Genomic DNA, 12,627 nt, shown 5'->3' with positions numbered 1-12,627 from the left:
GTATGATAGTGGAGATGAATACCGCAAAATACAGTTGCAGGATCAACTTGAAAATCTCAGGTATGCAGATTTTAAAAGTATGGATGAATTTCTCTTAAAATTTGATTCTCTTAAAAGTCAAATTATGGCTTTAGGTGTTCAATTAGAAGACATTCATTTAATTCATCTTATTCTTAAAAAATGTCTTCCTAGACAGTTTGAATAGTTTATAACTAATATTCATGCACAACTTGCTATTCCTACTTTAACTTCTTAGTTAACTTATGTTATTTTTCAAACTTTATTAAGATAGGAAGAAGCTAAGCTAATTCAGTTTGGTACCCTTAAATCAACTGAACATGCATTTGTGTCTAGAAATTCAACTAATAATTTTCGTTCCAATAATAATAATAATAATCACAAACAATATAATACTAATTCAAATAATTCCAACAATAAATTTCATGCCAAATATAATAATAATACCAATCATCCTAATAATACTCGTAATACTAATAATCAAAGGAACCATTCCAATTCCAAACCTCATTATTCTTATTGTGGCAAAGATGGTCATATTGTCAATAACTGTTTTAAAAAGAAAAATGATAAAAAACCTATGAATAATAGTAACAATCATCAAAACTCAAACCATAAAAAAGGTAACTCTAATGGTTCTAATCCTCGTCATGCTTTTACTTATAGCTTTAATCTTTGCAGACCTTTAGAATGGATTGTTGATAGTGGTGCATCACAACATGTCACTTCTTATAAAGAAATTTTTGATTCTTTACAACCTGATATTGCTAACATTCCTATTCAGTTAGCTAATAATCAGACTTGTAAAGTTGAAGGATTAGGTGATGTTACTATTCCTAATGGTAAATTGCATGATGTATTATATGTACCTGACTTGAAAACTAATCTTCTTTCTGTTTCACAGTTATGTCAGAACTATAAAGTTGAATTCTACAAAGATACATGTTATATCATAGATCCTCAAACTCTCAAAGTGATTGCTCATGCTAAAATGGATAATGACAATTTGTTTAAATTCCATGAATTTGCTAGTTCATGATATTCTTTACATACTTCTATTGATTTCAATATATGGCATGAAAGACTTGGCCATTTAAATTCCGATTATATTACTTTCATGCAAAAGCATAATATGGTTGATGGCTTGCCTCACATTATACCTTCCAAGATTGCCTGTATAGGTTGTATGAGTGGTAAGATGCATAGGGAGCCCTTTCCAAGTGGAAAATCATGGCGAGCAACTCATAAGTTGCATCTTGTCCATAGTGACCTTTTGGGCCCCATGGAGAATACCTCCATCCAAGGTTCTCGATATGCACTTACCTTTGTTGATGATTTTTCTAGACGAACTTGGATCTATTTTTTGCATAGCAAAGATCAAGTTCTTGATATATTTATTGAATTTCAGTTATATGTTGAAAGGAAATTTGGGTATAAACTTAAAATTCTTAGAACTGATAATGGGAAGGAATATGTGAATAATGCTTTTCATTCTTATTTGAAATCATGTGGAATTAAACACGAGCTTACTATTCCTTATACACCACAACAAAATGGTGTGGCGGAAAGACAGCATTGGACCATTGTTGAAATGGCTAGAAGCATGTTGCATGCTAAGAATCAGCATTATAAATTTTGGGCTGAAGCCATGTTTTGTGCAACTTATATTCTTAATCGGACTCCTACCAAAGCTCTCAAGGCTATCACTCCAGAAGAGGCTTGGTCTGGTAGGAAACCAAATTTACATCATTTATGGATATTTGGTTCTATTGCTTATGTTCATATGCCTAAACAGAAAAGGCATAAATTAGATGCTAAGCCATCTCCTTATATGTTTGTTGGGTATGATGAAAAAACTAAGGGTTATCGTGTTTATGATTCCACTACTAACAAAGTTCAAGTTGCTAGAGATGTTTGTATTGCAAAAAATGGAGTTCATGATTGCTCTACTACACATGATGAAGAATTCAGTGGCACTAAAATTGTGCTGGTGGAGGACCAACCTCCTTCTCTTAACCCTACTCTTTCTCTTAATCCTTCAAATCAAGTACCACGGATTATTTTTTCTCCTACAACTCATGATACTCAAGTAGATACTAATGATACTTTTATTACTAATGATTTTTCCTCTAGTGATAATTCCATTACAACTAAACGTAAACCTAAATGGGCTCAAAACCTAATCAATGAAGCTGATGATTATATTTCTAGATCTGGTGGAATTAAACATAGAAGGATTAACTATTGTAATTATGCTTTGATGACTACTATTATGAATTCTAACGATCCTAAGTCTTTTGATCAAGCTAACTCTCAACCTCATTAGCAAAAAGCCATGCAAGAGGAATATGATTCTTTACTTGCTAATCGAACTTGGGACTTAGTCAAATTACCTCATGGAAAGAATATAGTTTCCTGTAAATGGTTATACAAAAAAAAATTGAATACTAATAATGAAATTAGTAAATTCAAGGCTAGACTAGTTGTTAGAGGTTTTTCACAAATTGAAGGATTAGACTATAATGAAACTTTTGCTCCTGTTGCTAAGATGCCTACTATCAAATTAGTTCTTGCTTTAGCATCTAAAATGAATTGGCCCATTCATCAAATGGATGTTAAAAGTGCCTTCTTAAATGGTGATTTACATGAAGAAATCTATATGGCTCAACCTCCTGGATTTGTTAAGAAAGGTAGTGAAAATCTGGTTTGAAAATTGAACAAATCTATTTATGGTCTTAAACAATCACCTAGAGAATGGTATTCTAAAATTAATTCTTTCTTTGTTTCTCAAGGTTTTACTAGAAGTAAGAATGATCCTAATTTGTATATTAAACATACTAATGATGATATTATCATTGTTATTGTTTATGTAGATGATCTAATACTCACTTCTAGTTCAGACGCTTTGATTTTTGATATCAAATTCCAACTTAAACAAAAATTTTAGATGACAGACTTAGGTATCTTACATTATTTCTTAGGTATGCAAATTTTTCAAACTCCTAAAGGTATCTTTGTTTCTCAAAGCAAGTATTCTTATGATCTTTTAGAAAAATTTAAGATGAATGACTCTAACCATGTTTCAATTCCATGTGAACTAGGTACTAAATTAATGACTGATATGAATACTCCTTTGTTGATGAAACTTTGTATAGACAGTTGGTAGGAAGTTTAAATTATTTAACTCTTACTAGACCTGATATTGCTTATAGTGTTGGTTTAGTTTCTCGATTTATGTCTAAACCTCAACAAACTCATTTTAAAGTTGCTAAATGCATCTTAAGGTACATTAAATGAACTATTAATATGGGATTATTTTATGATGCAAATTCTGAATTTATTTTACATGGCTATACTGATTCCGATCTAGGTGGAAATCCCAATGATGGGAAATCCACTTGTGGTTATTTTTTCTTTGTTGTTTCAGGTCCAATTTCTTGGAAAAGAAAAAAAGAACACTCTATTTCCCTATGCTCAACTAAAGCTAAATACAAAGGTTGTACCAATGCAGCTAAGGAAGCTTTATGGATTCGAAGACTTCTTGATGATTTGGGTCTACCTCAACAATCACCTACACCTATACATTGTGACAATCAAAGTGCTATTGCCTTGGCAAAGAATCCAGTTTATCATGCACGCACCAAACATATTTCACTTCAACATCACTTCATTCGAGAACAAGTTGAAGACAATCAAATTATTCTTCTTTATTGTAAAGGAGAAGATCAAGTGGCTGATATTTTAACCAAACCACTTTCTAAAGAGAGATTTCAGTTCCATTGTAAAAATTTGGGTTTACAACCCGTTGATGTAAACTCCCCAAGTAAAGATTAAGGGGGGGTGTTAGAAAGGTTAATCTTTCCTTGGATATATTAATTGGGATATTCCAAGGGTCCCTAAATGTAGTTTGTCCTCTTGTACACATGTGGAGGACATGTCATTGTTTGTCCTTTATTCCACATGTAAGGACAACTCTTGTTTATTTCTTTATTTAGTTTATCCTCCTTAAGAGGATTGTGACACTTTGCACACACCTATTATGAATGTGGCATTCATAGAAATGGGAGTTACAAATGCAACTCCTCTCTCATCTCTATATAAGAGATGCTCCTCCTTCTTTCTTCAACACACTCTTAGCACTTGATGTTATTGTATTGAGCTACTTTTGCTCCAACACTCTCTCTCTCTCTTCTCTAGGCATTTGTCTTCATTCATAATACTCACAAGGGGTTTTCTTTGCTTTCCCCTTATAAATCCTTGTCTCCATTGTTGAACCATCTTGGTGTATGCTCTTGGAGTTTTCTTATCTTATGGTAACATTGTCTCACACTTAACTTACTTGGATTGTTTCTCGTTCCTTGCTCAACATTATCATTTCTTACATAATCCCAAGACCAAGCGCAGAGAGCTGAAAGAGTCTTCATCAAAACAATGACTCACAAAAAAAGTTTTTTTTGTGTGTATAAACTAGTTCCATTGCATTGAATAATTTTTTTTTCTTTTTTTTTATAGGACAATGATTTTGCAAATAGACAAAAAATGAAAGACTATCGGGACTCTTTTAGGAAAAATGCAGAAGAATAACAAACTAAACAGAACGACTCCTGAACTAAGCTTTTAATCACCTTTTCCTCATTAATCTAAATCAGCCCTCTATGGTGTAAGCCAAAAATCTCAGAGGTTTGGAGAATTTCGAAAATGGACCACTAAAACAGTTCAAACACGTTTTTCTTGAATACCAACAATCAATTCTACCATACTGTAAATCGATAGTTCAGAAAACTTGAAAAAAGAATTACATAACAGGATTATGTTAACTTGTAGAATCAAAATATCCTTTTCTTCAAAGTTTTCACTTGCAAAAAATGAAAAAAATGGAAAAAATCGCATACACAGTTGGGAAACCCAAAAATCCACACAAAAATAAAGAAACTTTCCCTCTCTCTATTCTCGAATCACACACTTACATCAAAAAACTGCAATATTTCCTCTCCATTCGAATTTTCTTTACATAAAATCTTCTCTCTCCATAAACTCGTTCATCCATATATTCTTTTCTAAAAACTGACCCCTAAAAAATGGACTTTCTTTCCTATATAAAGCATATGAAACATTTTCTTTTTATTCCATAGCCGTTTTTTAAATCATGCATATTCCAAAAAACTGCCTACTACCTATGATTAGATTCTAAAAATCATTAAACACTCCAACTACGAATTAAAACAACTATTCTAATTTAAAATCCACACACCTGGTCCTAGGTGGCTATATCTGGAGAGCTCATCAAACTGCTAGGATGTTATTAAAAACATTTAAATTTAAAACACACACAAAACATAAACATTACTTATCATAGTTTTTGCTCTACTACTGCAGCATACTCCCCTATAGAAAGAATCTCAAGTCCACTTGAGATGAAATCTTGAACTGATGAACCATGTTTCCTAATTTGTTTCTCATCCATCCAAATAGCCTCTGTCACTAGTTTGTTCTTCCATTTGACTAAATACTGAGTGTATTGTCATCTGCGAGTCTTCTTTATTGTTGTATCTAGGATTTTCTCCAACTGAGGTGGTGCTGGTTTAGGTAGTTGTTGCAAATCTTCTATTACCGAATCTTCCTATGCTACTTTTGTTCCAGAACCTTTGTATCGTGTGAGATCACAAACATTGAATATGGGTGAAATACCAATGTCTGTAGGTAACTAAATTTTGTAAGCATTATGTCCATATTTTTCTAGAATTTGACAAGGACCAACCTTCTTAGATAGTAACTTTGTATTCTTCATTTGGGGTAACCTTTCTTTCTTCAAATATGCCCATACTAAATCACCAACTTTGAATTGTACTTCTCTTCTTTTCTGATCAGCAACTTCCTTGTACTTCTAATTTGAATTCTATAGCTGCAACTTGACTTGATCTTGGACCTCTTTAATAGCTTCAGCAAATTCTTTAGCATGTGAACTACTTGGAAAAGTATTTGGAAGTTCCCTCAACTCGAGAATTCCTCTTGGATGTGTACCATACACAATCTGAAATGGAGATTTCCCTGTACTTCTATTCACTGTATCATTGTATGAGAATTTAGCTTGAGCAAGTACGGAATCCCACTTTTCTCCATGTTGTTTTGTAAGGCATCTTAACAGATTTCCCAAAGATCTGTTGACAACTTCTGTTTGACCATCGGTCTGTGGATGATATGCAGATGAAAATGATAAATTTGTGCCAAGTTTCTTCCAAAGAGTCCTCCAAAAATGACCCACAAATCTGCCATCTCTATCTGAAACAATATTCAGTGGTGGTCCATGAATTTGCACTATCTCCTTGAAAAATAAATCTGCAATGTATGATGCATCTTTGGTGGATTTACATGGTAAGAAATGTGACATTTTACTAAATCTATCCACAACAACAAAAATGCTATCATACCCCTTCTGAGTTCTTGGTAATCCCATAACAAAATCCATACTAATACTTTCCCATGGTCTTGAAGGAATAGGTAAGGGCTGATACAATCCTGCATTGGTACTTTTACCTTTACCTTTTTTACAAATGGTCCACTCTTCCACAAATTTCCTCACATCTTTTTGTAACTTTGGCCAAAAATAGTGTCTACGAACCAGCTCTAAAGTCTTATCCAATCCAAAATGACCAGATAATGCCCCACTATGTTTCTCCTGTATGATATTATCTCTCATTGAACACTTTGGGATGCAAAGTTGTCCTCCCTTGAACAATAATCCTTCTTGAACCAGAAAATCAGAATATTCACTATTGTACCTCTCATCCAGATTAATACATGCCTGATAAATGTCTTTGAAATCAGCATCATCAACATACATACCTTTCAGATTTGAAATGCCTGTAGTTTCCAACTGAATTTGTGACATAGTTAAAGTTCTCCTGCTCAATGTATCAGCAACCTTATTTGTTACTCCCTTCTTGTGCTTAATAGAAAATGTGAATGCTTGCAATGTCTCTACCCATTTCATATGCCTATGATTCAACTTCTCTTGACTGTTTATGAAACTAAGTGCCTGGTTATCTATGTATACAATGAATTCTTTGGGTAGCAAATAGTGTCTCCATTTCTTTAGGGATTGAACAAGGGCATACATTCCCAAATTGTATGATGAATATCTCTATTTGGCTTCATTGAGTTTCTCACTGAAAAAGGCTACAGGTCTATCTTCTTGACTAAGAACACCTCCTATATCTATGTTGCTTGCATCACATTCTATCTGAAAGACTTTATTGAAATCAAGAAATGCAAGGACTGGTTGTTGGGCCACTTTTTGCTTAAGAAGTTCAAATGCTTTATTGGCGTCTTCTGTCCAAACAAATTTACACTTTGGCCCTCCTTCTATGGTGTTCAAAATAGGTGCACAAATCAAACTGAGATTTCTGATAAACTTTCTATAGAAAGTGGCTAAACCATGAAAACTTCTAACTGCTGCAATAGTACTAGGAGTTGGCCATGAAAGAATTGCACTTACCTTATCTTGATCCATCTTGAGTGTTCCTTTTGAGATCACAAAGCCAAGGTACATTAGTTCCTCTCGCATAAAACTAGATTTCTCCATATTGATCATTAACTTTTCCCCTTGTAACCTTCTCAGCACCAAATCTATGTGTTTCAAATGTTCCTCTTTTATTTCGCTAAAAACCAAAATGTCATCTAGATACACTATCACAAACTTCCCTGTAAAATCCTTCAAAACTTCATTCATCAGCCTCATAAACATACTAGGAGTGTTAGACAATCTAAATGGCATTACCTTCCATTCATATAATCCCTCATTTGTTTTAAATTTTGTTTTCCATTCATCTCCTGGCGTAATTCTTATCTGATGATACCCACTTTTTAAATCAATCTTTGAAAAGTATCTTGCTTTCCCTAAACAATCCAATAAATCTTCTATTCTAGGCATTGGAAATCTGTACCTTATAGTGATCTTGTTTAGTGCTCTTGAATTAGTGCATAATCTCCATGTTCCTTCTTTCTTTGGTGCTAGAACTGTAGGTACTGCGCATGGGCTTAAAATTTTACCAATCAAACCAGCCTCGAGCAACTCTTCAATTTGTCTTGCCATTTCTTCATTTTGTTGTGGTGTTAGCTTATATGCCACTTTGTTGGGTAGTGTTGATCCTGGGATGAGATTAATATAATGACTGATTTCTCACATAGGTGGGAGACTTCTTGGTATTCCATCCGCCATAATTTCCTTGTACTTGTCTAGAATTGGCTCCACTTCTTCTGGCACCTTTTCTTTCCTCTTTTCTATCACTTCCACCTTCAAGTTTGAAGACTCCATCTCTGAATTTTCTTCCTCAATCTAATTTTCAGCATCATTCTATAATTTTTTTCTGAGTATAGGAACCAGTGCAAAGAGTGGACACTTCTTTCCTTTCACTTCTTTTAGAAATTCATTCTTACCCATCACCATAACTTTGGCTTCTGCGGCTTTTGATTCTTCTTGACTTGGCTCAACTAAAGGTATCAATTCAATGACCTTTCCATTTTTTGTAATGGTATACATATTCTTCACTCCATCGTAATGTGCCTTGAGATCATATTGCCATGGTCTACCAAAAAGTAAATGGCATGCATCCATATTAACAATATCAAACAATAATCTATCTTTATAGGCTCCAATCTGAAATTCCACCCAAGCTTGCTCTTCTACTATAGTCTGTTGTCCTTTATTTAACCAAGATACTTTGTAAGGATATGAGTGTTGTATTCTTGCTAGCTTTAACTTTTCCACCATTTCAAGAGACACAAAATTTTCTGTAGAACCAGAGTCTACCAATACCTTACAAACTTTTCCTCCAAATTTACAGGTAGTTCAGAAAATGGACTTCCTTTGTGGTGGTTCTTCTTTGATAGGCATTTTCAATAGTGTTCTTCTCATCATAAGTGCTTCCCCCTTTTTTGGATAACCATAACTTTTTGAATCTTCTTGTAAATCTGCTTCTTGTGCCAGGTGTATTCTCTTTTCGCCATGAGTACTAGAGCTTTCTTTTGCTGGACATTTGTGTGCCATATGACCTTCTTGATTACAATTGTAGCATCTTATTGGTCCATTTGTTCTTCCTGGTGATCTTCCTCTTAAATTTGGCCTTCTACCTCTGAAACTTCCTCTAAAATTATCAAACTTATTAAATTTGTCATGCATCTCCATTTGTGGCTGAAAATTTGGACTCCTTCCTCTAAATGTACATCTTCCTCTAAATGGCTACCTTCCTCTACCTCTGTTATTATTTTCTTGTCTCCTTTTGATTTTCTCTTCCACCTTTAAAGCCAGCTGATAGCACTTAGCTATGGTGTTTGGACTCAGCAACTGCAACTCTTCTTGTATGTTCATCCTCAAACCATTCAGGTATCTTGCTACCTTGATACTCTCAGTTTCTACAAATTTTGACCTTAGAATCAACTTCTAAAATTCTTTTGTATAAGTGCAGACATCCATATCCCTTTGTCTTAGATTCTGCCATTTTTGATGTAACTGTACTTCATAGTCTTCAGGGAGATACGTCTCTCTTATCAAATAGACCATCTTCTTCCACGAACAAATTTTCCTTTTATCCTCCTTTACCCTTTCTTCTTGTACAAAATTCCACCATGTAAGGGCTGCTCCCTTCATTCTGGACTTAGCCAATTTAACTTGCTATGATTCTGAAACTTTCTCACATTCAAAATGATTCTCTAAGGCTTCAATCCATTCCAACACTAATTCAGCATCCATCTTTCCTGTAAACATAGGTAACTCAACGAGTTTTCCTCCCAAAGCCTTTAAAGCTTTAAAAAATGGCTTCTCATTCTCAGATATTTCATCTTCCTCATCCTTGGGTACTTCTTCCTCCTCTTATACTTCTTCTTTCATTTCTTTCTTCTCAACCACAGTCTTCATGTGTTCCAACTTACTGGCTAATTCTGCTAATATCCCCTTCAATTCACTATTCTCTTTCTGGTAAAGTTCTTCTTGCTCCTCAACCTTCTTCGCTAACTCTGCATTGGTCACCATCTTGTTTGACCCTATTGAAGAATCTTGATCAGGGGCGTTCAACATATAACTCCACAACCTGTAACTCTCAAGCTCTGATACCAAAAATGATGCAGAGCCACACCTTGGAAAACTCAGGAGGAAAAACTCACTCAACTGAGTTGCATCAAGGGGCATCTACAATTATCCAGGATCGAACTCGAACCAAACTCAAGATTGGATTAAATAGAATATACAAATCTTCACGTTCTTCTACTTTCCTTTACAAACATAGTTTTAAAGGCTTTCCATCTCTTCATATTCTACTAAATAATAATAATAGTGATGCCAATCTATGTCTTCCATAATCATCTTTTTGAAAAGACTCACCACTCTTTATACAACAACTTGAGATATATTAAGATAACCAATTACATTCCATACTTTACCTCCACATGCACACCAAGATCTTTAACTGTGAATGTCCTTCCAAATCAACTTGTTAAGACTGGGACTTAAAGAAAATGTATTTGCAATTTGTTAAGAGAGACCAAGTTTCTCAAAGAAGGTGAGCCTGCATTTAGTTACATATCTTTTGTGATCCCAAGACCGAGTGTAGAGAGCTGAAAGAGTCTTCATCAAAACAATGACTCACAAAACGAGTTTTTTTTATGTGTATAAACCAGTTCCATTGCATTGAATACTTTTTTCTTTTTTTTTATAGGACAATGATTTTGCAAATAGACATAAAATGAAAGACTATTGGGACTCTTTCAGGAAAAATGTAGAAGAATAGCAAACTCAATAGAACGACTCCCAAACTAAGCTTTTAATCACCTTTTCCTCAATAATCTAAATCAGCCCTCTATGGTGTAAGCCAAAAATCTTAGAGGTTTGGAGAATTTTGAAAATAGACCACCAAAAAAGTTCAAACACGTTTTTCTTGAATACCAACAATCAATTCTACCATACTGTAAATCGATAGTTCAGAAAACTTGAAAAAAAAATTACATAACAGGATTATGTTAACTTGTAGAATCAAAATATCCTTTTCTTCAAGGTTTTCACTTGCAAAAGATGAAAAAAATGGAAAAACTCGCATACACAGTTGGGAAACCCAAAAATCCACACAAAAATAAAGAAACTTTCCCTCTCTCTATTCTCGAATCACACACTTACATCCAAAAACTGCAATATTTCCTCTCCATTCGAATTTTCCTTACATAAAATCTGCTCTCTCCATAAACTCGTTCATCCATATATTCTTTTCTAAAAATTGACCCCTAAAAAATAGACTTTCTTTCCTATATAAATCATATGAAACGTTTTCTTTTTATTCCATAGCCATTTTCTAAATCATGTATATTCCAAAAAACTGCCTACTACCTATGATTAGATTCTAAAAATCATTAAACACTCCAACTATGAATTAAAACAACTATTCTAATTTAAAATCCACACACCTAGTCCTAGGTGGCTATATCTGGAGAGCTCATCGAACTGCTACTCCAGGTATGCCACCACATGTAGGATGTTATTAAAAAAATTTAAATTTAAAACACACACAAAACATAAACATTACTTATCACATTTTCCGCTCTGCTACTGCAGCAAAATTAGATTGTGTGTGGACTTTAGGGACCTTAACCAAGCTTCCCTTAAAGATCACCATCCTCTCCCTTCTATGGAGCAGATTTTGTCCAAGGTTAGTGGCTCAAAGAAATTTTCATTTCTTGATGAATTTTTTAGCTACAATCAAGTACTAGTTAAAGAGTTTGATAGGTACAAGACTGCATTTACCACTAAATGGGGTACCTATGCTTACTATAAAATGCCATTTGGACTAACCAATGCAGGTACTACTTTTCAGAAGGCAATGGAGATGGCCTTCAAAAGATTGATTGACAAGTTTTTCTTAGTTTACCTTGATGATATCACTATGTATTCAAAGGATGTAGAAGATCATTTTGATCATCTAAGATAGGTATTCCTAAGATGCAGAGAGTTTGGCGTTTCCCTTAACCCAAGCAAGTGTGTCTTTGCTACTAACCAAGGAAAATTATGAGGACATATTGTATTTGAGGATGGCTTAACCATTGATCCAGAGAGGATAAAAGAAATACTTGCCCTTCCTCTTCCTAAACACAAGGAAGGGCTGCAAAGTTTCTTAGGTAGGATAAATTTTGTGAGAATATTTATCCCTAATCTTGCTACCATGGAGAAACCCCTTACAGCTATGCTCAAGAAAGGTTTGCTCTTTGCATGGACCAAGGAAGGGAAGGAAAGTTTTGAAGAGACCAAGACAGCCATAGCCTCAGCCCCTACTCTCATGAATCCAAATTTTGAGAAAGATTTCATCCTTTATACCCTAGGTGGTGAGTCAAGAATTTCTATTGTCCTGACTCAAAGAAAGGATAAAAGTGACAAGCAACCCATAGCTTTCTTTAGTGAAGGGCTTAAAGAATATGAAGATAAATATAGCTATGTAGAGAAGCAAGCCCTTGTAGTCATCAAAGCCTTAAAGAAATTTAGACACCTCCTATCTCATAATAAGATTCATTTGTTAGTACCCCATGCTAGTGTGAAGGATTTCCTTTTGAGCAAAGATATTAGTGAGAAAAGAG

The sequence above is a fragment of the Cupressus sempervirens genome, chromosome 11, assembly GCF_028749045.1.
Source record: "Cupressus sempervirens isolate cs-2001-9-10 chromosome 11, ASM2874904v1, whole genome shotgun sequence".
Classification (NCBI taxonomy): Eukaryota; Viridiplantae; Streptophyta; class Pinopsida; order Cupressales; family Cupressaceae; genus Cupressus; species Cupressus sempervirens.
Note: the sequence above shows the minus strand (reverse complement) of the source record.